Raw genomic sequence first — 27,698 nt, forward strand, 5'->3', positions numbered from 1 at the left:
TAAAAAGATTTCCTATAACCTCATTTTCTATAGTTTGTATTATGAAAAAATTTGGTATATAACTTTTTTTTCAAGCAACATATGGCAACTAAGAGTTCAGTATGTTCTAGAAAGGGGTATTTCCTCTGGGGAAATTTTTAATTATTTTTTGTTTTCAATATGACCTGTTTCTTTACCTCTTCCATTTCCTATTTACAGCCTGCCCATCCTTTAGTGACTTAAGTAAAAAAAAAAAAAAAAAACCTTTATCAACTTCAAAATTGTGTCATCTCTTTTCATTCATATTGTTAAATTCACTAAGTGAGAGGAAAGCTGTAAGATGGTAAATGTAACCATGCACAAGGTCCCCATTCATCAAGCTTGTGGAAGTGTTAATTTTGGAGACAAGTAAAGAAATAAGTAAATGTTCAAACCTATTTCATCTCTTCCCTCCCATGACCATTTCTCCATTTTCAACTCACCAATTACTTGTCCTTATTGTCAATGTTTTAGGAAGGTTGAGTTTTAGGAAAGGCAAAGTAGCTCTTCAACTTCCTGTGAAGTTGAACTGTGGCCTGAGCTTAGCATCTCTCCAACACCTGCTCACATTTACCATCCACTGCCCATCCCTCCTTTCTTTTCTGTTCCTGTATACTACCATGTTCTGTGAATGAGATATCACTACAAACTTACGTCCACAGAAAGAGAAAGCATGAGGTGAGAAATAACAGAATGACTCCCTATAAGTGACTTAAGACATCTGATGAAGGTCTAAAAGCAGGTCCTTCTTCCCTCTCAGGCTAAGTCTTCACCTGGCCAAAATTCATGCAAAAGAAGCAGGTGACTGGAGTAGTGTGGACCAATGTATTTTCATCAACCACTTTAAAGCAAACTGCTGGAAATATTGTCTTTCTTTCTTAGCTTCTGATTTCCCTGAAATCAGCCAATGGCAAAGCAGAAGTTCTATCTCCCTTTCTAAAGGACAGAACAATCATTGCCCAAGAATCAGAAGATGCAGGTTCAAGTTCCACATCAACAAGGTACCAGCCATACAACCTGGGGTAGTGATTTAGCCTCCCCAAATATCAGTTTCCTCAGACATAAAACACAGGTTTTGCTCCAAGAGAGATGTTGTGAGGATAGACTGAGTTAAGATAAAAACACTTTGTAAACTTTAAAGCTCTACATAAATATAAACTCAACATCATATTACATTTCTATTTTTATTTTCCCATTAATAATTCTGGGTTTGCTGTCATTTCTCAAATCCATCTTTTTTTTTGAGACAGAGTCTCACTCTGTTGCCCAGGCTGGAGTGCAGTGGTGCGATCTCAGTTCACTGCAACCTCCTTCTCTGGGTTGAAGTGATTCTCGTGCCTCAGCCTCCCAAGTAGCGGGGACTACAGGTGTGTGCCACTACACTCGGCTAATTTTTTGTATTTTTAGTAGAGGAAGAGTTTCACCATGTTGGCTAGGCTGGTCTCAAATGCCTGACCTCAGGTGATCCACCCGCCTTGGCCTCTCAAAGTGCTGGGATTACAGGCGTGAGCCATTGCACCCGGCCTCAAATCTTCTCTTTCAATATACCAATGATTCTTTCTGAAATATTGAAAAATTCCTTTTTTGTAGTTTAAACTACATTTCTAATCCTCTGCAAAATAAAATAAAACCAGCTCTTTTTTGAACTACTTCTGAATAAATATTCAGAAGTTCTTCTCTTTCAATTTTTTTGAATAGTAAAGGAAATGGTTTTCTTTTGACAATTTTTAAAAGCATTCTAAGCCCACAAGAAAGAGATTGAGATCTCTTTAAACCTGACTCTGAGAACACAGAAGCTTTCAATAACAATCCAGATTACACTATTATAACATCAACGTCTACCTTTCATCTGCAGATCTCAAGAAACATTATAAACACTGTCGCCTCAACCTTTGCATCAGTATTAATATACTCATTTTTAAAGCTGAAAAAAATGATTTAGGGAGTTTGTAAAAGCCAAACATGAAATTCTACTCTTCTGTTTAAATGTGCAAAATAAATGGACAAATGACAATGCTTTGGCTAAAAAAAGAGACAGGGCCTTTAGCTTGAAGAAGCAAAATTGGAGGAGGCAGCACACTGTGACTAAACTCATTACTCTCATTTGATGACATCTGAAAAACATAACTTTTACAGTGCATTTTTCTCACCTCTACTGTTATACCAGTTTAGTAGAATAGCGATCCTTGAATCAGCAAGAATGGCATGTCACCATCTCAAACTTACCTAATTTTCTTTCACAAATATTTAATAAAATGTTTATTGTTTACTAAGAAAGTGACCTTTGGTCTGTTGGTACAGCCAAGGTAGATATTCTGAAAAACCTTTGCCTTATAAATGTTTGTGGAACCTCATGATAAAGGTTTCTGAAATGGCATGATAACACCTAGATAAATATTTCAATACATCTGAGGGTGTTTTAAGTAACCATGTATTCCCTAAATGATCATTTAACATCTAAGTAACTTGCCTTTCTGTGAACATTATTCATTTAGGTGTAGATTCTCACATCATCTTTGAGAGGAAGATAAGCATTATTAGTCGCTGAGACTTCAGTTCACTTCATTGATTCATCTTTCAAAAATAAAATGCTGAATAATTGAAGAGACCAGAGGCCAACAACAGTGTCAAGGTAATTAAAATTATGTAGTTCTTCTTTGTTTAGAGATAGAAAGGAAGAAACAAATTTGAGTAGAAAGAATACAGAAAAGATGAAGGTCTAGTTAAGAAGAAGACAGGATACGAAAACAAGAAGAACGATAATTCATAAATACATCAATTTCAGTGGGAAATAAAATCTATAAGCTCTGATGGCATCCTGAATGTTTGTTCGCATTTGCATTTTGGGGTAGTTTTTGAAGGGAAAACTTTTAGAAGAATTCGGGATATTACTCCAATTCTGATTTTCCAAGCATAAAGAGATTTTCTCTTCTCTTAGAGGCTTAAAATACCTGAGAGTACAGAATTATTCATTTCAGAGATTCCTTTGCTTTTTCTAGAAGCCAAAATGTAAGATAAGCATCTGCACAGTGGGCTGGGACCTGTAGTGATCCCTATCCTTCTCCATATACCGACACCTGAGGGTGTGAACATTCCCATCAGTACAAGAGGTTTCCTGTGGACCAGATTCACAGAGGACCCAGAGCTGAGATGAGTGGCAGCACTTTGGCCAAATGGTATCTGTGCAGGTAAAAATGAGAAAAAGGTAGCACTCACTCAATTCCCTCTAGGATAGCCAACTGACCAGGCTCAGAAGGGGTCCCATCCTGCTCCTCAAAAAAGAGGAAATCAGCTCATCACATCAAGAATATTCTCTCTTCTTTTGGTCACCACTGTGGGCACACTCATAAGACACTGGCACCAGAAAGCAAGACAGTTGACATAGAAGTGGCTGACCACACACCAAGCCACAGGGGCACAGCTGTGAGTCTTACAACCCCTCTCAGAGACAGGGGAAAGGAGGAGATAATAACGACTTGGGTGGAATAGAGGCTTTGAACATGCTAGGAGCAGCTAAACCCAACTGATGAATAACAGAAGCACCAAGAAAGTGTCAAAAAGCAAGCTTATGCCCACATTTTCCAGGATGAGCCTATTAAGTCTTACTATGTAGTTATACCAGTACAGAGAGTTCTGGATTTTAAAAATTGAGGCCAGGTGTGGTGGCTTACGCCTATAATCCCAACACTTTGAGAGGCCGAGGTGGGCAGATCACGAGGTCAGGAGTTTGAGACCAGCCTGACCAACATGGTGAAACCCCCATCTCTACTAAAAATACAAAAATTAGCTAGGCATGGTGGCTTGCTCCTGTAATCTAAGCTATTCAGGAGGCTGAGGCAGGAGAATCGCTTGAACCTGGGAGGCAAAGGTTGCAGTGAGCCGAGATCGTGCCACTGCACTCCAGCCTAGGCAACACAGTGAGACTCTATCTCAAAAAAAAAAAAAAAAAAAAATTGAGATATAATTCACATACCATAAAATTCACTCTTTAAAAGTGTCTGATTGAATGGGGACTGTTTCTTAGTATATTTTCAAGGTTATGAAATCATCATCATTATCTAATTTCATAACATTTTTACCACCTCACAGAAATCTCATGTCCAATAGCAGTCACTCCTGATTTCCCCCACCCCTAAGCCCCTGGAAACCACTATCTTTCTGTCACTATGGATATGCCTGTTATGGACATTTCAAATAAATAGAATCATACAATATATGGCCTTATGTGTTTGGCTTCTTTTACTTAGTGTAATTTTTTCAAGGTTCATTCACATTGTGGTAAGTATCAATAATTCATTTTAATGGCTAATATCCCATTGTATGAAATTATCAAATTTTGTTTACACATTCATCAGTTTTTAGACATTGAGTTGATTTAGGATGTTCCCACTTTTTGGCCATTATGAATAGTGCTGCTATGAATATTGGTGCACAAGTTTTTGTGTGAACATAAGTCTTCAGTTCTCAAATATATACCTAGAAGTGGGTCATACGGTAACTCTATGTTCAACTTTTTAAAGAAATGCCAAGCTCTTTTTCAAAATGGCTGCACCATTTTAGATTTCTGTCAGCAATGTATGAGGGGTTCCAATATCTCCACAACCTCCTCAACACTTATTTTCCATTTTTTTGATTATAGCTATTTTCACAGGTGTGAATTGGTGTCTCATTGTGGTTTTTTTTTTTTTTTTAATTCTTCATTATTTTTTATCTATTTCTCTTTTTTTTTTATTATTATACTTTAGGGTTTTAGGGTACATGTGCACAATGTGCAGGTTTGTTACATATGTATCCATGTGCCATGTTGATTTCCTGCACCCATTAACTCGTCATTTAGCATTAGGTGTATCTCCTAATGCTGTCCCTCCCCCCTCCCCCCACCCCACAACAGTCCCCAGAGCGTGATGTTCCCCTTCCTGTGTCCATGAGTTCTCATTGTTCAATTCCCACCTATGAGTGAGAACATGCGGTGTTTGGTTTTTTGTCCTTGCGATAGTTTACTGAGAATGATGTTTTCCAGTTTCATCCATGTCCCTACAAAGGACACGAACTCATCATTTTTTATGGCTGCATAGTATTCCATGGTGTATATGTGCCACATTTTCTTAATCCAGTCTATCGTTGTTGGACATTTGGGTTGGTTCCAACTCTTTGCTATTGTGAATAGTGCCGCAATAAACATACGTGTGCATGTGTCTTTATAGCAGCATGATTTATAGTCCTTTGGGTATATACCCAGTAATGGGATGGCTGGGTCAAATGGTATTTCTAGTTCTAGATCCCTGAGGAATCGCCACACTGACTTCCACAATGGTTGAACTAGTTGACAGTCCCACCAACAGTGTAAAAGTGTTCCTATTTCTCCACATCCTCTCCAGCACCTGTTGTTTCCTGATTTTTTAATGATGGCCATTCTAACTGGTGTGAGATGGTATCTCACTGTGGTTTTGATTTGCATTTCTCTGATGGCCAGTGATGAGGAGCATTTCTTCATGTGTTTTTTGGCTGCATAAATGTCTTCTTTTGAGAAGTGTCTGTTCATGTCCTCTGCCCACTTTTTGATGGGGTTGTTTGTTTTTTTCTTGTAAATTTGTTTGAGTTCATTGTAGATTCTGGATATTAGCCCTTTGTCAGATGAGTAGGTTGCAAAAATTTTCTCCCATTGTGTAGGTTGCCTGTTCACTCTGAAGATAGTTTCTTTTGCTGTGCAGAAGCTCTTTAGTTTAATGAGATCCCATTTGTCGATTTTGGCTTTTGTTGCCATTGCTTTTGGTGTTTTAGACATGAAGTCCTTGCCCACGCCTATGTCCTGAATGGTATTGCCTAGGTTTTCTTGTAGGATTTTAATGGTTTTAGGTCTAACATATAAGTCTTTAATCCATCTTGAATTAATTTTTGTATAAGGTGTAAGGAAGGGATCCAGTTGCAGCTTTCTACATATGGCTAGCCAGTTTTCCCAGCACCATTTATTAAATAGGGAAGCCTTTCCCCATTTCTTGTTTTTGTCAGGTTTGTCAAAGATCAGATAGTTGTAGCTATGCGGCATCATTTCTGAGGGCTCTGTTCTGTTCCATTGATCTATGTCTCTGTTGTGGTACCAGTACCATGCTGTTTTGGTTACTGTAGCCTTGTAGTATAGTTTGAAGTCAGGTAGCGTGATGCCTCCAGCTTTGTTCTTTTGGCTTAGGATTGACTTGGCGATGCGGGCTCTTTTTTGGTTCCATATGAACTTTAAAGTAGTTTTTTCCAATTCTGTGAAGAAAGTCATTGGTAGCTTGATGGGGATGGCATTGAATCTATAAATTACCTTGGGCAGTATGGCCATTTTCACGATATTGATTCTTCCAACCCATGAGCATGGAATGTTCTTCCATTTGTTTGTATCCTCTTTTATTTCATTGAGCAGTGGTTTGTAGTTCTCCTTGAAGAGGTCCTTCACATCCCTTGTAAGTTGGATTCCTAGGTATTTGATTCTCTTTGAAGCAATTGTGAATGGGAGTTCACTCATGATTTGGCTCTCTGTTTGTCTGTTATTGGTGTACAAGAATGCTTGTGATTTTTGTACATTAATTTTGTATCCTGAGACTTTGCTGAAGTTGCTAATCAGCTTAAGGAGATTTTGGGCTGAGACAATGGGGTTTTCTAGATATACAAACATGTCATCTGCAAACAGGGACAATTTGACTTCCTCTTTTCCTGATTGAATACCCTTTGTTTCCTTCTCCTGCCTGATTGCTCTGGCCAGAACTTCCAGCACTATGTTGAATAGGAGCGGTGAGAGAGGGCATCCCTGTCTTGTGCCAGTTTTCAGAGGGAATGCTTCCAGTTTTTGCCCATTCAGTATGATATTGGCTGTGGGTTTGTTGTAGATAGCTCTTATTATTTTGAGATACGTCCCATCAATACCTAATTTATTGAGAGTTTTTAGCATGAAGGGTTGTTGAATTTTGTCAAAGGCCTTTTCTGCATCTATGGAGATAATCATGTGGTTTTTGTCTTTGGTTCTGTTTATATGCTGGATTACATTTATTGATTTGCGTATGTTGAACCAGCCTTGCATCCCAGGGATGAAGCCCACTTGATCATGGTGGATAAGCTTTTTGATGTGCTGCTGGATTCGGTTTGCCAGTATTTTATTGAGGATTTTTGCATCAATGTTCATCAAGGATATTGGTCTGAAATTTTCTTTTTTGGTTATGTCTCTGCCAGGTTTTGGTATCAGGACGATGCTGGCTTCGTAAAATGTGTTAGGGAGGATTCCCTCTTTTTCTATCGATTGGAATAGTTTCAGAAGGAATGGTACCAGTTCCTCCTTGTACCTCTGGTAGAAATCAGCTGTGAATCCATCAGGTCCTGGACTCTTTTTGGTTGGTAAGCTATTGATTATTGCCACAATTTCAGAACCTGTTATTGGTCTATTCAGAGATTCAACTTCTTCCTGGTTTAGTCTTGGGAGGGTGTATTTGTCGAGGAATTTATCCATTTCTTCTAGATTTTCTAGTTTATTTGCATAGAGGTGTTTGTAGTATCCTCTGATGGTAGATTGTATTTCTGTGGGATCGGTGGTGATATCCCCTTTTTCGTTTTTTATTGCATCTATTTGATTCTTCTCTCTTTTCTTCTTTATTAGTCTTGCTAGCGGTCTATCAATTTTGTTGATCTTTTCAAAAAACCAGCTCCTGGATTCATTAATTTTTTGAAGGGTTTTTTGTGTCTCTATTTCCTTCAGTTCTGCTCTGATTTTAGTTATTTGTAGCCTTCTGCTAGCTTTTGAATGTGTTTGCTCTTGCTTTTCTAGTTCTTTTAATTGTGATGTTAGGGTGTCCATTTTGGATCTTTCCTGCTTTCTCTTGTGGGCATTTAGTGCTATAAATTTCCCTCTACACACTGCTTTGAACGTGTCCCAGAGATTCTGGTATGTTGTGTCTTTGTTCTCGTTGGTTTCAAAGAACATCTTTATTTCTGCCTTCATTTCATTATGTACCCAATAGTCATTCAGGAGCAGGTTGTTCAGTTTCCATGTAGTTTTGAGTGGTTTTGAGTGAGTTCCTTAATCCTGAGTTCTAGTTTGATTGCATTGTGGTCTGAGAGACAGTTTGTTATAATCTCTGTTCTTTTACATTTGCTGAGGAGAGCTTTACTTCCAACTATGTGGTCAATTTTGGAATAGGTGTGGTGTGGTGCTGAAAAAAATGTATATTCTGTTGATTTGGGGTGGAGAGTTCTGTAGATGTCTATTAGGTCCACTTTATGTAGAGCTGAGTTCAATTCCTGGATATCCTTGTTAACTTTCTGTCTCGTTGATCTGTCTAATGCTGACAGTGGGGTGTTAAAATCTCCCATTATTATTGTGTGGGAGTTTAAGTCCCTTTGTAGGTCACTGAGGACTTGCTTTATGAATCTGGGTGCTCCTGTGTTGGGTGCATATATATTTAGGATAGTTAGCTCTTCTTGTTGAATTGATCCCTTTACCATTATGTAATGGCCTTCTTTGTCTCTTTTGATCTTTGTTGGTTTAAAGTCTATTTTATCAGAGACTAGGATTGCAACCCCTGCCTTTTTTTGTTTTCCAGTTGCTTGATAGATCTTCCTCCATCCCTTTATTTTGAGTCTATGTGTGTCTCTGCACGTGAGATGGGTTTCCTGAATACAGCACACTGATGGGTCCTGACTCCTTATCCAGTTTGCCAGTCTGTGTCTTTTGATTGGAGCATTTAGCCCATTTACATTTAACGTGAATATTGTTATGTGTGAATCTGATCCTGTCATTATGATGTTAGTTGGTTATTTTGCTCGTTAGTTGCTATAGTTTCTTCCTAGCCTCGATGGTCTTTACAATTTGGCATGTTTTTGCAGGGGCTGGTACCGGTTGTTCCTTTCCATGTTTAGTGCTTCCTTCAGGAGCTCTTTTAGGGCAGGCCTGGTGGTGACAAAATCACTCAGCGTTTGCTTGTCTGTAAAGTATTATATTTCTCCTTCACTTATGAAGCTTAGTTTGGCGGGATAGGAAATTCTGGGTTGAAAATTCTTTTCTTTAAGAATGTTGAATATCGGCCCCCACTCTCTTCTGACTTGTAGAGTTTCTGCTGAGAGATCAGCTGTTAGTCTGATGGGCTTCCCTTTGTGGGTAACCCGACCTTTCTCTCTGGCTGCCCTTAACATTTTTTCCTTCATTTCAACTTTGGTGAATCTGACAATTATGTGTCTTGGAGTTGCCCTTCTCGAGGAGTATCTTTGTGGCGTTCTCTGTATTTCCTGAATCTGAATGCTGGCCTGCCTTGCTAGATTGGGGAAGTTCTCCTGGATAATATCTTGCAAAGTGTTTTCCAACTTGGTTCCATTCTCCCCATCATTTTCAGGTACACCAATCAGACGTAGGTTTGGTCTTTTCACATAGTCCCAAATTTCTTGGAGGCTTTGTTCATTTCTTTTTATTCTTTTTTCTCTAAACTTCCCTTCTCTCTTCATTTCATTCATTTCATCTTCTATCAGCGATACCCTTTCTTCCAGTTGATCGCATCTGCTACTGAGGCTTCTGCATTCTTCGCGTAGTTCTCGAAACTTGGCTTTCAGCTCCATCATCTCCTTTAAGCCCTTCTCTCCATTGGTTATTCTAGTTATCCATTCTTCTAATTTTTTTTCAAAGTTTTTAACTTCTTTGCTATTGTTTTGAATTTCCTCTCGTAGCTCAGAGTAGTTTGATCGTCTGAAGCCTTCTTCTCTCAACTCATCAAAGTCATCCTCCATCCAGCTTTGTTCCGTTGCTGGTGAGGAACTGCGTTCCTTTGGAGGAGGAGAGGTGCTCTGTTTTTTAGAGTTTCCAGTTTTTTTGGTCTGTTTTTTCCCCCTCTTTGTGGTTTTGTCTACTTTTTGTCTTCGATGATGGTGATGTACAGATGGGTTTTTGGTGTGGATGTCCTTTCTGTTTGTTAATTTTCCTTCTACCAGACAAGACCCTCAGCTGCAGGTCTGTTGGAGTTTACTAGAGGTCCACTCCAGACCCTGTTTGGCTGGGTGTCAGCACCAGTGGCTGCAGAACAGCGGATTTTCGTGAGACCACAAATTCAGCTGTCTGATAGTTCCTCTGAAAGTTTTGTCTCAGAGGAGTACCCGGTTGAATGAGGTGTCAGTCTGTCCCTACTGGGGGGGTGCCTCCCAGTTAGGCTGCTCAGGGGTGAGGGACCCACTTTAGGAGGCAGTCTGTCCGTTCTCAGATCTCCAGCTGCATGCTGGGAGAACCACTACTCTCTTCAAAGCTGTCAGTCAGACAGGGACATTTAAGGCTGTGGAGGTTCTCGCTGAGTTTTTGGTTGTCTGTGCCCTGCCCCCAGAGGTGGAGCCTACAGAGGCAGGCAGGCCTCCTTGAGCTGTGGTGGGCTCCACCCAGTTCGAGCTTCCTGGCTGCTTTGTTTACCTAAGCAAGCCTGGGCAATGGCGGGCGCCCCTCCCCCAGCCTCGTTGCCGCCTTGCAGCGTGATCTCAGACTGCTGTGCTAGCAATCAGCAAGACTCTGTGGGCATAGGACCCTCCGAGCCAGGTGCAGGACACAATCTCCCAGTGTGCCGTTTTCCAGGCCCGTTGGAAAAGCGCAGTATTAGGACGGGACTGACCCGATATTCCAGGTGCCGTCTGTTTCCCCTTTCTTTGACTAGGAAAGGGAACTCCCTGACCCCTTGCGCTTCCCGAGTGAGGCAATGCCTCGCCCTGCTTCGGCTCACGCACAGTGCGCTTCACCGACTGTCCTGAACCCACTGTTAGGCACTCCCTAGTGAGATGAAACCGGTACCTCAAGCAGAAATGCAGAAATCACCCGTCTTCTGTGTCGCTGGGGCTGGGAGCTGGAGACCGGAGCTGTTCCTATTCGGCCATCTTCCTCATTGTGGTTTTGATTTGCATTTTCCTAATGACTAATGATGCTGAATATCTTTTCATGTACTTATTGGGCATTTGTATATATTCTTTGAAGAAAATATCTGTTCAAATGCTTTGCTTATTTTAAAATTGGGTTGCCTTTTTATTGATGAATTTATGGCTTTTTAATTTAGTTCTTTCTGGGTAAGAAATACTTATAAGATACATGATTTACAAATATTTTCTCCATCTCTGTGGGCTGTTTTTTTTTTTTTTTAATTTTCTTGGCAGTGTCCCTTGAAACACAAAACTGTAGTTTTGAAGTCCAATTTATCTATACATGTCTTTTGGTTGCTTGTGCCTTTCATGATATAGCTAAGAAGCCATTGTCAGTCTAAGGTCACAAAGATTTACACCTATGTTTTCTTTAAGGGTTTTACAGTTCTAGCACTTACATTTAGGTCTTTGATTGATTTTTAGTTAATTATTGTGTATGGTATGAAATAGGTATCTAATTTCATTCTTTTACATATGAATATCCATTCTCTTCAGCATCATTTGTAGAAAAGAATATTTTTCCCTCTTGAATTGTCTTGGCAGCCTGCTGAAGGCCAATGTATTTTTAGACCCTTCACTCTATTCCATTTATCTATATATCTATCCTTAAGCCGGAAGCATACTGTCTTGAGATAAGTTTAAAATGAAGAAGTCCTTCAACTTTTTCTTTGTAAGATTGTTTTGGTTATTCTTGGTTCCTACATTTTCATATGAACTTTGGGGTCAGTTTGTCAACTATGTCAGGAAAACAGCTGGAATTTTGATAAGGACTGCATTAAATCTATAGATTTGGGGGAGCACTGAATCTTAACAATATTAATTCTTCAAATCCATGAACATGGGATGTCTTTCCATTTATTTAGAAATTTTAAAATTTTCTTCAATGAGATTTTATAGTTTTCAGAGTATAAGTTTTGCATTTCCTTGTTAAATTTACTAAGTATTTCATCTTTTTTGATTATTGTAAATAGAATTGTTTTTTGATTATTCTTTTTTGATTTTTGTAAATAGAATTGTTTCCTTAATTACATTTTTAGTTTACTCATTGCTACTGTATACAAATATAGTAGATTTTTGTATATTAATCTTGTATCCTGTAACTTTGCTAAACTCATTTATTTGTTCTAACAGTTCTTTAGTGTATTCATAAGACTTCCTATAAACATGCTCCTATACACATGAACATATCATCTACAAATAAAAATAGTTTTACTACTTTCCAACTTGTATGCTTTTAATTTTATTTTCTTGCTTAATTGCCCTGGCTAGAACCTTCAGTACAATGTTGAATACAAGTGACAGAGTGAAAATTTTTATTTTGTTCCCGACATTAGAGGGAAAACATACTGTCTTTCACCATTAAATGTAAAGTTGGCTGTGGGTATTTCACAGATTTACCAGGTTGAGGATGTTCTCTTCTATTCCTAGTTGTTGAATGTTTTTATTACAAATGTATGTTCAATTTTGTCAAGTGCTTTTTTCCTCATCTATTGTGATAACTGTGTGGTTTTTGTTCTTTAATCTCTTGATGTAGTTTAATACATTAATTAATTTTTTGATGTTAAACTAATGTTGCATTGCTAGGATAAATTTCAATTGGTCATCATCTTAGTTGGCTCAGACTGTTGTAACAAAATACCATAGACTGGTGGCTTTAACAACAGAAATTAATTTTTTGACAGTTCTAGATATAGGAAGTCTGAGTTCAGGACTAGTTTCAAATGGGACCCAGAACAAGAGAAGTCTCTGCAATAAATCCAAGCTGCATGTACTCTGACACTTGGGCCACATGATCCAGCAGGTCCATGGTGCTTGAAGCAGCAGTAGGGATACATTTTGGAGGAGCTGGCAGGCCCCTGTAGTTAACTCATGGTGCAGACTGTTAGGATTTTGGAGCAAAGTCCTGCCATCTTCAGTGGATAACTAATTCTCCTTTGAGAATCAGCTCTTGTCCTGGTACTGGGCCTTAGTAGAGACTGAAGGCTTAACCATGGGCCATCAAGTTGCCATGCAACCTGAACTGCCCATTGTGAACTGGGTATTATCTGACCTACAATGCCATAAAGTTGAACATACACAGCAGCACTCCATCCTCACGTCCTCACCACCCCAAGTGCTATATGTGAGATCAGTCCTGAGAAGGACCTAAAGGCACAAGTAAGTTACATGAAAAAATGACCAAAAGGTCTATGGTTTTTACGCCTGCTACATTGCCTTCATTCTCCCAGCCTGTAATTATGGCCTCATAGGAAGTTTCCTACAATCAGCTGAGAGAGGAAGAAAAGACTCAGGCCTGGTTTACTGATGGTTTTGCATTGTATGCAGGCACCACCACCTGAAAGTGGACAGCTGCAGCACTACAGACACTAAAAGGCAGTGGTGAAGAGAATTCATCCTGGAAGTGCGTCTGATTGTTCACTTTCTTTGAAGAGAGAAATGGCCAGTCATGTGATTATATTCCATTTCATGGACTGTGGCCAATGGTTTAGCTGGAAGGAAGGAACATGATTAGAAAATTGGTGACAAGGAAATTTGGGTAAGACATATGCAGATAGACCTCTTCAAATGGGCAAAAAGATGTGGAGATATTTGTGTCCCATGTGGATGTTCACCAAAGGGTGGCTTCAGCAGAGGAGGATTTTAATAATCAATTGGATAGAATGATGTGTCCTGTGGGTACCAGTCAGCTTCTTTCCCCAGCTGCCCTTTCATTGCCCAGGGAGCTCATGATCAAAGCAGCCATGGTCACAGGAATGGAGGTTATGCCTGGGCTCAGCAACATGGACTTCACTTACAAAGGCTAACCTGGTTATGGCCACTGATGAGTGCACAATGTGCCCACAGCAGAGACCAACATTGTTTTCCAAATGTGGCACTATTTCCTGGGGTGATCAGCCAACTACCTAGAGGCAGATTGATTACATTGGACTACATCCGTCATGGAAAGGGCAGCATTTTTTCTTTACTGGAATAAACACTTACCCTGAATATGGATTTGCCTTCCTTGTACACAGGCTTCTGTCAAAACTACCATACATGGACTTACAGAATGCCTTATTCATTAGCATAGTATTCCACACACATTGCTTTGGATCAAGGAACTCATTTCATGGCAAAAGAAGTGCAGCAATGGGTTCATGCTCATGGAACTCACTGGTCTTACCATGTTCCTTACCATCTGGAAGCAGCTAGTAGGTTGATAAAATAGTGGGATGGCCTTTGGAATATATAATACTCAGATATAATACCAGCTAGGTGGCAATACCTTAAAGAGCTGGGGCAATGTTCTATAGAAGACTCTATATGCTTTGAATTGGCATTAAATATGTGGTGCTGTTTCCCCCATAGCCAGGGCTCATTGTTTTAGGAATCAAGAGACAGACATGGGAGTGGCACCACTCACTATTACCCCTAGTTCACTATTACCCCTCGTGACCCACTAGTAAAATTTTTGCTTCTTGTTCCCATGATCTTATGACTTGCTGGCCTAGATATCATACTTTCAAAGGGAGCAAAGAGGAGACACAACTATGATATCATTGAACTGGAAATCTGGCCACTTTGGGTTCTTCATGCCTCTGAATCCATAGTTATAGAAGGGAGTTACTTGCTGGCTGGGGTAATTGATTCTGACTACCAAGGGCAAATTTGACTTCTACTCCACAATGGAGGTAAAGAGGAGTATGTCTGTAATATAGGACATCCCTTAGTGTGACTCTTTATCTTACAATGGACTGCTGCCCTAGGGCATTATGGAATGCAGGACTTAAGAGCGATGAATTAGGATATCTGGAAGAAGAAATATCTAAGCAGCAAAGCATTCAAGCTGCTGAGTGGCTACTTTTAACGCACACAGCGAGATGTGAGAAGATAGGGAAAATTTAAAGACAGAATTTAAAATTAAAAGAGAAGCAGAATGAAAAGTCTTGAAAAATTTACATTCTGGCCATGTAAAGAGTAAAAAAGCATGTTTGGGAGAAAATACTAAGGGTGTGGCCAAGTGACTATTTGCTGAAGAGATTAATATAGCTGGAAGGGAGCCAGGTGCTATTCATCAAGACAATGGGAGATAGACTCCAAATGCATTTCAGGGATCTCTGAGGCTATCTCTCCCATCACAGGCCCAGAGCTCAAGGAGGTCAGAATAGTTTCCGGGGTTGGGCCTGGGGTAGCCTCTACAGACTTTTGTAGACTTGCAACCCAGAGCTGCCTTGTGTCTCTGCTCCCTGCATTCCAGAACAGTGTTCCCGCCCCTCTGCTGCTCCTGCTGTGGCTCAAGCAGGCCTAGGTGCAGCTTAACCCACCACTCCAGAAGGTGAAAGTGGTGTTAAGTCTGTAGGCATGCAGAATGCAAGAGGTATGGAGGCATAGCTTTCTTCACTTAGATTTTTAAAGGATATTGTGGATAACCTGGGAGCCCAGGCAGAAACTTGCCACAGATGTGGAGCCACCACAGAGAGCTCCTACTAGGACAATGCCGAGTGGAAATGTGGTGTTGGAGCTTCCATGGACAGTCCTCACTAGGGCAATGCCTAGTGGAGCTATGGCAGTGGGACCACCACCAAGACCCTAGAATTTTAGAGCTACCAGTGTGCAACATCAGCCCAGGAGAGCTGCAGACATGAACTTCCAACCTGAGAGAGCTGACACATGGGTTGAGCCCTGCAAAGCCTTAGGGATAAGGGTGCCTGAGGTCTTGGGGGCTCAACACCCACCCCAGTGTACCCAGGTTGCAGGACATGGAGTGAAAAGAGATTATTTTCTAGCTTAAGATTTAATGTTGTTTTCTCTGTTGGGTTTTGGACTTACCTAAAATCAGTTACTCTTCTTCTCTCTCTTTTTTTTTTTTTTCTGCCTATTTTTTCACTTTGTAATGGGAATATCTATGCTATGCCTGTCCCACCATTGTATTTTGGAAGGAGATAATTTCTTTTAATTTCAATGCTCACAGCTGAAGGGAATTTGCCTCTGGATAAATGGTTCCTTGAGTCTTACATCCAATTTAGATGAGACTCTGGACTTTGCACTTCTGAGTTAATGCTGGAACAAGTTAAAACTTTTGGGGCTATTAGGATAGAATGAATGTATTTTGCATGTGAAAAGGCCAGGGACAGAATGCTATGGTTTTAATGTACCCTCCAAAACTCATGTTAAAATTTAATTGCCAATCTAAGAATATTGGGAAGTAGGGCCTTTAACAGGTAGTTAGGTTATGAGGCTTTGCCTTCATGAATGGATTAATGCCATTATTTCAGGAGTGGGTTCCTGAGTGGGTTTCTCTCTGTGTCTCATACACTCTCACCCTCTGTCATCATGAAATTACTTCCCCTGTTATGATGTAGTGCAAAGTCCCTTGGCACATGCTGACACCGTATTCTTGGACTTCCCAACCACCAGAACCATGAGCCAAATAAACTTTTTCTCCTTCGTAAATTACCCAGTCTATGGTATTCTATTACAGCAGTGGAAAATGGACTAGGACATAGTGCTGTGGTGTACACACATCTTTAAATTTTAAAGAAATTGTGAAACTGCTTTTTTAAATACCATTTTACATTTCTACCAGCAGTATGTGAGAGTTCCAGTTGCTCTGTATCCTCACCAAAATTTTGATATGAAGTCTTGAATTTTATTCACTCTAATGAATGTCCACAGTAATATTATTGTGGTTTTACTTGGCACTTCCCCTAGTGATTAATCAAGTTGAACATCTTTTTATGTGCTTATTCTTACCTATATATCTTCTTTGATGAACTATTCATTCAAATCTTTTGCCTGTTTTAAAAATTAGGTTGTCACTAAATTGGAAGAATTTATTACATATTCTAGATATAGGCTCTTTGTCGGATATTGCCAATATTTTCACTCAATCTGTGTCTTGCCTTTTTATTTTTGTAAGAATATTGATTGAAGGGCAAACTTTTAAAAAATGGTGCATTAAATTCCATTTATATATTAAGTTTTTTTAGTTCTTGCTTTTGCTATAGAATTTAAGAAATCTTTGCCAATCCAAAGGTGCACTATATTTTCTCCTATGTTGTCTTACAGAAGTTTTTAATTTTGTTTTACAATTATAATTCATTTTGAGTTCATTTGTGTATATAGTGAGTTAATGATAGTTTTTTTTCCATTTGACTAATTGTTTCAGCATAATTTGTTGAAAAGATTTTTCTTTCACACTGAATTGCCTTGCTATCTTTGTTAAAAATTAATTGATTATATATGTGTGGATTTATTTCTAGAGTCTCTATTGTGTCCCATTGATAAATATGTCTCTTTTATACAAATATCATAGTATCTTGACTATTATATCTTCATAATAAGCCTTAAAATCATCTAGTATAAGTCTTCCAACATTGTTCTCCTTTTTCAAAGTTGTTTTTGCAATTCTAAGCACTTTATATTTCTATATAAATTTTAGAATCAACTTGTCAATTTTTAGAACGAAGTTTGATGGGATTTTGACTAAGATTGCATTGAAGCTATAGATGAATCTGAGAAAAAATGAAATCTTAAAATCATTTTCCACTTCAGAAACACAATGTTTCTCTCTTGTATTTAGTTTTTCCTCAACAATATTTTATAGTTTTCAAGTTCTGCATGCTTTTTTCAACTGTATTAGTCCATTTTCACACAGCTGTAAAGAATGACCTGAGACTGGGTAATTTATTTAAAAAATGTTTAATTGACCCACAGTTCTGCATGGCTGGGGAGGCTTCAGGAAACTTACAATTATGGCAGCAGGTGAAGGGAAAGCAAGGCACATCTTACATGGCAGCAGGAGAGAGGGAGAGAGAGAGCTATGGAGGAAGAGCCACATTTTCAAACTATTAGATCTCATGAGAACATAATCACTATCATGACAACAGCATGGGGGAACTGCCTCCATGATCCAGTCACCTCCCACCAGGTCCCCCCCTCAACGCCTGAGGATTACAATTTGAGATGAGATTTGGGTGGGGACACAGAGCCAAAACATATCATCAATTAATATATTATTGTAACAAACAACATCAAAATATTAATAGCTTAACATAATTTTTTTCTGTGCTTACATAAATCCAAATTTAGTATTCTAGGACCCATCTAGTAATCCCAGGTCTCAAGGTGTTTTCATCTGGTGGCACCACCATCTTTTCGGGTTTCTGAGTCCTCCATTGTATCCTCTGTATCTGCCCAGAAGGCAGGAGAAGGAACACTGGGGGATCCCTACGGGAAGTTTTCATGAGCCAGGACTGGACACATCCTATATCACTACTGCCCACATTCTATTGACCAGAAGCCAGTCACATGGCACCCAGTTAACAATTGTAAGACAGGCTGTGGAATGTATTCCAGCCATTGTGTGGACAGAGGAAAAGGAGATGGGAACTATTTGGTACATAGCAGTCTCAGCCACACAGATATACAACTTAGAAAAAATCTCACACATACGAACAAAGAGATATAAAAGGATATTCAATACAGCATTGTCTGAAAATGCAAATGGCCAGAAAAACCTAAATGTCTAATAGCACAAGTCTGAATTGAAAACAGACTTCTTAAGCACAAACCACAAGGCAAAAACTTAGTGGATTTGACAACATTAAAACACCAATGAAAACATTAAGAGAAGAATCAAAGACCAGGAAAAGATATTTATAACATCTAAACCTAAAAACATGCTTGAGAGTAAAAGAGGGTCCTTTTAATACTCAGGCTAGGACGATAGGCATAAATCTGGCATGTAGTCTTCTTATCTAAACACAATAAGGTATTAATGACTAGAATATCCATATAACCCTATAAATCAATAAGAAGGCTGGGCATGGTGACTCATGCCTGTAATCCTAGCACTTTGGGAGGCCAAGGCAGGAGGATTGCTTGAGACCAGCCTAGGTGACAGGGCAAGAACCAGTCCATTAAAAAATAAAAAATTAGCTGTATGTAGTGGTGCACACACACTTGTGGTTCCAGCTACTCAGGAGGCTGAGGTGGGAGGATTGCTTGAGCCTAGGGGGTCGAGGCTGTAGTGAGCCATGTTCGTATCACCATATCCCAGCTTGGGCGAGAAAGCAAGACTCTGTTTCAAAAAAAATTTTTTTGAATAAAAATTTAAAAAGAAAATACAGGACACCCAATAGGAAAGAATGGAGAGGAAAACTGAGTGACTAGTTATTATGTGATGAGCTGTTCAACAGAAATAGCAGTTATAAAAATGCAAAATAGGAAATACTTTGCACCCATCAGATTTGCAAAAATCAAAAGGTCAGATAATATTAAGTGGCCATTAGGATAGAGAGACTATCCTCACCCTATGCATCTCTTAACCTATATCCTGGGGGCAGTTGCACGCAAAGTCAGTATAAAGTGAGAAAAGTAATACCAATACGTTAAGAAAACTATGAACAAATTGTCTTCAGTGAAGCAAGACGAAGAAAGAAAAAAAGTGGAAAATTAGAAGTTGCTCTCAGAGGCAGGCCCAGCAGAAGAGAGGTGTCACCTGCAATGGCTTTCCTTGTGACTGAGGGTCATGAGATGGGATGCTATAACCAAGCAACACTGTGAAGCTATAGCTCATAAGAGGAGTTGATGACTTAGGGAGAGGCCAGGTTCTGGCTGAGCCATCCTGACAGCAATGCTAAAGAGTCTTGTGAAAATAGTGTATGATTTGGATGTAAATAAGCCTGGGTTCAAAACCTTCTTCTGTAAAGAGAAGAACACTTCACCCACCTCTCCCAGTCATTTCGGGGTTAAATCGGAAACCATGAAAAGTGCATTGTGTAAGGCCATATGGAGTAACTGTGCAGAATGGCACTCTTGTCCAGCAAAAGAAGAAAGGCCAAGTTCAAGGCAGAAATAGCCTATTTGAAGGTAGTGGCATTGCTGTTGAGGCAAAGAGAACTGTAGGGGCTGAGACTGGAGAGTGTAAAATTGGAGAGAGGTGAGCTGCAGCTAGCAGCCTCTACCTGAAGGGCATTCACCTATTCTGGGTCATGGGAGAAGCTGAGAATCTGGAGATGGCGAAACCAGAGAATTTCCAAAAGAGACATGAAGAGCCTCAAACACACAGCTGGAATTCCCTTCAGGACATTTGCTGAATTGGGAGTGTATGAGGCTAAAAAAAACAGAAGTAGAAAGCCTCTGAGAATCATCAGAGTTTTCAGCAGTTTTAGCAGATGAAAATAGGAATTCAAGACCTGCCGAAGAAGGGGTCCAGGTGAATACACTAGGCTAACAGTCAGGCCAAGGATAGATGGTGACCTGACCTCATTATCATATTGAAAATTGAATTGAGATGGATCATGACCAAAATGCAAAAGGTCAAACAATAAAACTTCTAAAAGAAAACAGGAAAAAAAATCTTCACAGTCTTGGTGTAAAATTTCTTTTTTTTCCTCCAAGTTTAAAAAATATAATACTCTATTTTGCTTTAAAAACATTTCAACTTTCAAGAGAAATTAAACCTATGTATTAGGAGTGGGGTAGAGGTTTCTGGGGAGAAGAGGTGGCTAAAACTGCACGGGGTGTGAATGGGGGCTCATCACCCTGGGTAGTTGTCACCTAAGTGTGTTCACTTTGTGAAAACTCATCACACTCTATGCTGTTGTATACTTGCTCTATATACACTCTTTTGTATTTGTTATGTTATGCTTCAATAAAAACATTAATATGAAAAAAGTGTGCATTTACCACATGACCCAATCATTTCATTTCTGGATTTACATGCATGCTTTGGAGATATTGTGGGTTCGCTTCCAGACTCCCACAATAAAGGGAATACCGCAATAAAACAAGTCACTCAACTTTTTTTATTTCCCAGTGCATATAAAAGTTTTGTTTATACTCTACTGAAGTCTATGAAGTGTGTAATGTCATTATGTCTAGAAAACAAGGTACAGACTTTGTGCAAAAATATTTTATTGCTAAAAATGCTGATAATAATCTCAACTTTAGCAAGTTATAATCTTTTTCGTGGTAGATCTTGCCTCGATGTTGATGGCTACAGACTGTTCAGGGTGGTGACTGCAGAAGTGTAGGGTGGATGTAGCCATTCCTTAAAATAAGACAATGAAGTTTGCTGCATGGATTGACCCTCAATTTCCTGAATGATTTTTCTGTAACTTGAAACGCCGTTTGATAGCATATTACCTACAATACTTCTAAAATTGAAGTCAGTCTTCTCAAATCTTGCCACTGCTTTATCAACTAAGTTTATGAAATATTCTAAATCTTTTGTTGTCATTTCAACAATGTTCATAGCATCTTCATCAGGAATAGATTCCACCTCAAGAAACTCAAGAAACTACTCTTTGTTCATTAAAGTTTTATCATGAGATTGCAGCAATTCAGTTACATTTTCCAGCTCCACTTCTAATTTTTCTTTTTTTTGAGACGAAGATTCATTCTTGTCACCCAAGCTGGAGTGCAATGGCGTGATCTCAGCTCACTGCAAACCTCCGCCTCCCAGGTTCAAGAGATTCTCCTGCCTCAGCCTCCTGAGTAGCTGGGATTACAGGTGTCCACCATCACATCCAGCCAATTTTTGTATTTTTAGTAGAGATGGGGTTTCACTATGTTGGTCAGGCTGGTCTCGAACTCCTGACCTCAGGTGATCCATCTGCCTCGGCCTCCCAAAGTCCTGGGATTACAGGCATGAGCCACCACACCTGACCTCCACTTCTAATTTGAGTTCTCTTGCTGTTCCCACGTTTGCAGTTACTTCCTCCACTGAAATATTGAATTCCTCAAAGTTATCCATGACAGTTGGAATCAACTTCTTCCAAATTCTTGCTGATGTTGATATTTTGACCTTCTCTCATGAATCATGAATGTTCTTAATGACATCTAGAATGGTGAATTCCTTCCAGAATGGTTTCAATTTACTTTCCCCAGATGCATCAGAGGAATCACTATCTATGGCAGCTATAGCCCTAGGAAATGTATTCCTTAAAGAATAAGACTTGGAAGTCGAAATTACTCCTGGATTCATGGACTGGAGAATGAATGCTGTGATGAAAAACACATTAATCTCCTTGTACATCTCCATCAGAACTCTCAGATGACCAGGTACACTGTCAGTGAGTAGTAATCTATGGAAAGTAATCTTTTTTTCTGAGCAGTAGGCCTTAACAGTGGGCTTAAAATATTCAGTAAACCATGGTGCTAACAGATGTGCTGTCAGCCAGGCTTTGTTTTCCATTTATGGAACAGAAGCAGAGTAGATTTAGCATAATGCTTAAGAGCCCTAGGATTTTTTGAATGGTACATGGGCATTGGGTTCAACTTAAAGTCACTAGATTCATTAGCCCCTAAAAAGAGAGTCAGCCTGTTGTTTGAATATTTGAAGACAGACATTAACTTCTCCACTCTAGGAGAGTGTTATGGCTGGTTTGATTTTCTATGCAGACCACTCAAACTTTCCCTGTATCAGCAATAAGACTGTTTCCCTTTCTTATTCTTCATGTGTTCACTGAAGTAGCACTTTTCATTTCCTTCAAGAATGTTTTTCCTTTGCATTCACAACTAACTGTTTGGCTAACTGCTGAGCTATCTCTTTGGTGCAAGAGGCTTAGTTTTGGCTTATTTCAGCTTTCAACATACCTTCCTCATTAAGCTTATTATTTCTAGCTTTTGATTTAAAGTGAGAGGTGTGTGACTCTTCCTTTCACTTGAACAGTGAGATACCATTGTAGGGTTATAAATTGACTTCATTTCAATATTATTGTGTCTCAGGTAATAGGGAGCCCTGAGGAGAGGGAGAGAGTTGAGGGGACATCCATTTGGTGAAGTAGTAAGAACACCCATATTTATAGATTAAGTTTACTGTCTTCTATGCACATGGTTCATGGCACCAAAACAATTACAATGGCAACATCAAAGATTACTGATCACAGATCACTATAACAGGTATAATAATAATGAAAACATGTGAAATATTGCAAGAATTATGAAACTGTGACATGGAGATGCAAAGTGAGCACATGCTGTTGAAAAAATGGTACTGATAGACTTACTTGACACAGGGTTGCCACAAACATTCAATTTGAGAAAAACACAATATCTGCAAAGTACAATGGTGACATTCAATAAAATGAGACATACCATATGCTGTAAAGAGACATATATGAGAATATGTCACTGTAGCAAGAGTTGGAGGCAACCTGAGTACTCACTACTAAAGGAATAGAGAAATCAAATATGATGGCTACACATTGTGGAGTACCATGAAGCAGTTAGAAGCAATGAATTATTGGATGAACATATATATGAGGGAAGATCTTAAAAATCGAATGATGATTTTTAAAAATAAAGTTATGGAATGAAATTGATAGCACCTCATTTATTGACTATTAAAAACACATACATGGCTGGGTGCGATGGCTCACACCTGTAATCCCAGCACTTTGGGAGACTTAGGTTGGAGGATTTCTTGAGTTCAGGAGTTCGAGAACAGCCTGGGCAACATAGCAAGGCCTTGCCTCTATAAAAATTAGCCGGGCATTGTGGTACCTCCCTGTAGTCCCAGCTACTCTGGAGGCTGTGGTGGGAGGATTGCTTGAACCCAGTAGCTGGAGGTTGCAGTGAGCTGAGATTGTGCCACTGCACTCCAACCCGGGGGACAGAGCACTCTGTCTCAAAAAACAGAAATAAAAATAAAAACTCGGGTCCTGCCCACGTAGGATTGGGGCCTGTGGTGCGCGGGAAGCAGCACAGCCCTGCACAGGAGGTGATGGCAACGCTGACCATCCGGGTCCCTGCAGAACGGTGCTGGAGAAACGTTTTGCCCCGTCAAGACTCAGGAGGATGAAAGTTATCACTTGTGAAATAGCCTGGCATGACAAAGACCCTGTTTACAGCCTGGACTTCCAGTATGGGATGGCCGGGAGGACGCACAGACTGGTGTCTGCAGGCATGGACTCCACTGTCAGGATCTGGAAGGTAGAAAAGGGACGAGATGGAAATGCCATCATGGAATTTTTGTCCAATCTTGCTCATCATACCAAAGCCATCAATGTCCTGCGTTTTTCTCCAACTGGGGAGATTTTAGCATCGGGAGGAGATGATGCTGTCATCCTGTTGTAGAAGGTGAATGATAACAAGGAGCTGGAGCAGATTGCTTTTCAGGATGAGGACGAGGCCCAGCTGAACAAGGAGAACTGGATGGTTGTGAAGACTCTGCGGGGCCACTTAGAAGATGTGTATGATATTTGCTGGGCAACTGATGGGAATTTAATGGCATCTGCCCCTGTGGATAACACAGCCATCATATGGGATGTCAATAAAGGACAAAAAATATCAATTAACGTAACATAAAAGTTATGTCCAAGGAGTAAACTGGGACCCTTTAGGTCAATATGTTGCTACTCTGAGCTGTGACAGGGTGCTGCGGATATACAGTATACAGAAGAAGCGTGTGGTTTTTAATGTTTCGAAGATGCTATCTGGAATAGGGGCTGAAGGAGAGGCAAGAAGCTACTGGATGTTTCACAATGATAGCATGAAGTTGTTCTTCAGTAGACTGAGTTTCACTCCCGATGGATCTTTGCTCCTCACACCAGCTGGATGTGTGGAATCCAGTGAAAATGTAATGAACACCACTTACATTTTCTCCAGGAAGAATCTTAAAAGGCCCATCGCTCATCTTCCATGTCCTGGAAAAGCCACTCTTGCTGTTGGCAGCTGTCCAGTCTACTTTGAACTGAGGCCGGTGGTGGAAACAGGTATGGAGCTAATGAGTCTGCCCTACCGCCTGGTATTTGCTGTGGCTTAGGAGGACTCTGTGCTTCTGGACACCCAGGAATCCTTCCCTTTCGGTTATGTGTCTAATACACATTACCACACCCTCAGTGACATTTCATGGTCTAGCGATGGCGCCTTCATGGCCATTTCTTCCACAGACAGTTACTGCTCGTTTGTGACATTTGAGAAAGGTGAACTTGGAATACTTTTAAAAGAGAAGTCAGTTTTGAGCACAACAACTCCTGATACAGCAAAGAAAACCAAGAGTCAGACACACCGAGGGTCTTTGACAGGACCCGGACCAGTAGAGGGGACAACTGCCAGCAGAACCCAAGACCCCAGCAACCCCTGCTTGACCCCCACTCAGGCCAGACAGGCCCCAGCCCCAACAGCCATCAGGGACCCTCCCTCTATCATTCTGCTGTCAAAAGCTCCTTGCCGAGGCCTTCAGAGAAGAAGACCCTGCCGCCGAGTAGTTAAAACACAAAAGCCCATCCATCCCGGAGGGTCACTCTGAACACACTGCAATCCTGGAGCAAGACAACACCCCAGAGAATAAACTTAATACCCTTAAAGACAGACACTCCACCAAAGTCTGTACCAATCAATGTAATTTCCACCCCTTCTGCAGAAGAATTTAGTAAGAGATGCCTGGAAACACTCAGGGCAGTCCTGCAGAGCTAAAACAGCCCAGACTCAATGAAAACAAAGGGGGCACTGAAAGTCTGGAACCTTGATGGGGCCTTGGCTTCTGCTCAAAGCCTTCCAGGCCTCCCATGTGTGCAATGAGGTGGTAAAGCTGGAGATGCCTGAGACCAGTCGCTTCCATGGAGCAGGACAGATGCTGTAAATGGATTTCTGTAACAGAAGTGACATGTATACTGATTTTTCTCCAGAAATATGGATGCCGTTTTATTCAGTCTCCATTTTTAACTTGGGGATGTGAACGTTTTAACATACTGAATCCTCTTTTTCATGAGTCTCTGAAACTGGAGCAGTTCAACATTATCTAGTGTGAAAATCAATGAGTCCTCCCTGGCATCCTCATGGAAGTGCAGACACTTCATGGAGGGACTCCTTTTAAAGTTAGAATTAGGAAGATGAGAAAGTAATTTGAGATTTTACTCTGTTGAATTTTAGAATATTTGAAGTAATGGTTAGATTTTGCTTCTAAGGAGTTGATTGATTAAACTTTGGAAGGTTAAAAAAATAAAATAAATAAAAACACACACATTATAGGGTTCACTAGAGGGACAGAACTAATAGGATAGATAGATATCAAAGGGAGTTTATTAAGTATTAACTCACATGATCAGAAGGTCTCACAATAGGCTGTCTGCAACCTGAGGAACAAGGAAGCCAGTCTGAGTCCCAAAACTGAACAACATGGAGTCCGAAGTTCGAGAGCAGGAAGCATCCAATATGGGAGAAAGGTGTAGATTGGGAGGCTAGGACAGTCTAGTCTTTTCACATTTTTCTGCCTGCTTTATATTCTAGCCATGCTGGCAGCTGATTAGATAGTGCTCACCCAGATTAAGGGTGTGTCTGCCTTTCCCAGCCCACTGACTCAAATGTTAATCTCCTTTGGCAACACCCTCACAGACACACCCAGGATCAATACTTTGGATCCTTCAATCCAATCAAGTTGACACTTAGTATTAACTATCATATACATATACAGAAAGAAGCAGTTTGCTGCTATAAACTCTGTGAGACAGCCAAAAAATTGTGAGTTCCCCAAGTGTGAGAAGGGAAAAGTCTGCCTCTGAACACACATCCCCATTGGGGAATCTGAAAATCCAGATCACAGGAGGATTTAACCTTACCTATAATGGAAATGGATTTCGAGTTGAGCAAAATATAAAAGTAGAAGCAGCAGCAGGAAAAGCCCTGTAGGTACTCCCGGTCCCCAGCTAGAGCCCAGGGAAACCATCCCTGGCTTTATCTTACAGCAGTCCTTGGGGACAGCAACAGAAACCAGTGGAACTGGGGAGGGGCCTCAGGGTGAAGGAAGCTTCTAGCTGAAATTTGTAATAATTTTGACTGAGGATGAATTTATCTAAGCAGATCAGGGGCAGGGGTACTGCAAATGGGAAGTGTAGATACAAGTGCAGAAGCCACAGCGCATGGTGCAGGCAGGCATGCAGGGAGGGGCAAGGCCTGAGACTGTTTACTTTCTCAGCGGGGAGGCTTGTAGCCTGGGGCAAGATTTCAGACCTGGTGACCAACTGCCTGGATATAAACTTTAGGATGTTGGTGGGGTATGGCGGGAGTGAGACTGGCCTTGCTGGCTGTGTAGGAGCTAGGTGAGGCCTGTCACTGCTGGTTTCCCCCCACTTCCCTGGTGACCTGTAAGATGCAGCAGAGGCAACCACAATCCCACTGGGAACATAACTCTATTGGCTGGAGAAACACCTCCCATCCTTGGCCACAAACAGTGACCGAGGCAAGCCCTGCCCAAGGAGATTCTGAGTTCAGATCCACCTAACCCTGCCCCAGCCTGATGATTTTTCTCTACCTGCCCTGGTAGCTGAAGACAAAAAACATAAAGTCTTGGGAGCTCTATGGCCCCACCCATTGCTGGCAAAACCCGAGTGCTTCTCCTGGCCAAGGTAGGGCAAGCTTATATCAGCCTTCAACTACTCCAGCTAGTGCACTCTTGAAAGTGCCATCTCCTGGCTGGGGGCCAACCAACTCAAGCCATTACGGCAACTCATAACAGAATAACCCTGCTCCAAAGAAGGAGAAAACAACAGCTAATTCCACTGCCCACAACACCCTGGCTAACCAGAGCTCTTGAGTCTGTCCACATGACAACTTCATTGCTAGCAAAACCAGCATTCAAGAAAACCAGTGCAATAAACCAAACTACAATCAAGGACTCCTACAGAGTCTACTTCACTTCCTTGCCACCTCCACTGGAGCAGGTGCTGGTATCCATGGCTGGGAGATCTGAAGACAGATCACATCACTGGACTCTTTGCAGACATTCCCCTGCACCAGCCCAGGACCTGGTAGCCCCGCTGGGTGGCTAGACCCAGAAGGGAAAT

The 27,698-nt window shown here is 40.6% G+C and overlaps 1 pseudogene; it reads left to right on the top strand.

Moving 5' to 3' along the window:
• Positions 1 to 23,712: 23,712 nt before the first annotated feature.
• Positions 23,713 to 25,385, top strand: LOC129471540 (chromatin assembly factor 1 subunit B-like; annotated as a pseudogene).
• Positions 25,386 to 27,698: the final 2,313 nt, after the last annotated feature.

The sequence above is a fragment of the Symphalangus syndactylus genome, chromosome 2 (genome assembly GCF_028878055.3).
Source record: "Symphalangus syndactylus isolate Jambi chromosome 2, NHGRI_mSymSyn1-v2.1_pri, whole genome shotgun sequence".
In the NCBI taxonomy this organism is placed as follows: Eukaryota; Metazoa; Chordata; class Mammalia; order Primates; family Hylobatidae; genus Symphalangus; species Symphalangus syndactylus.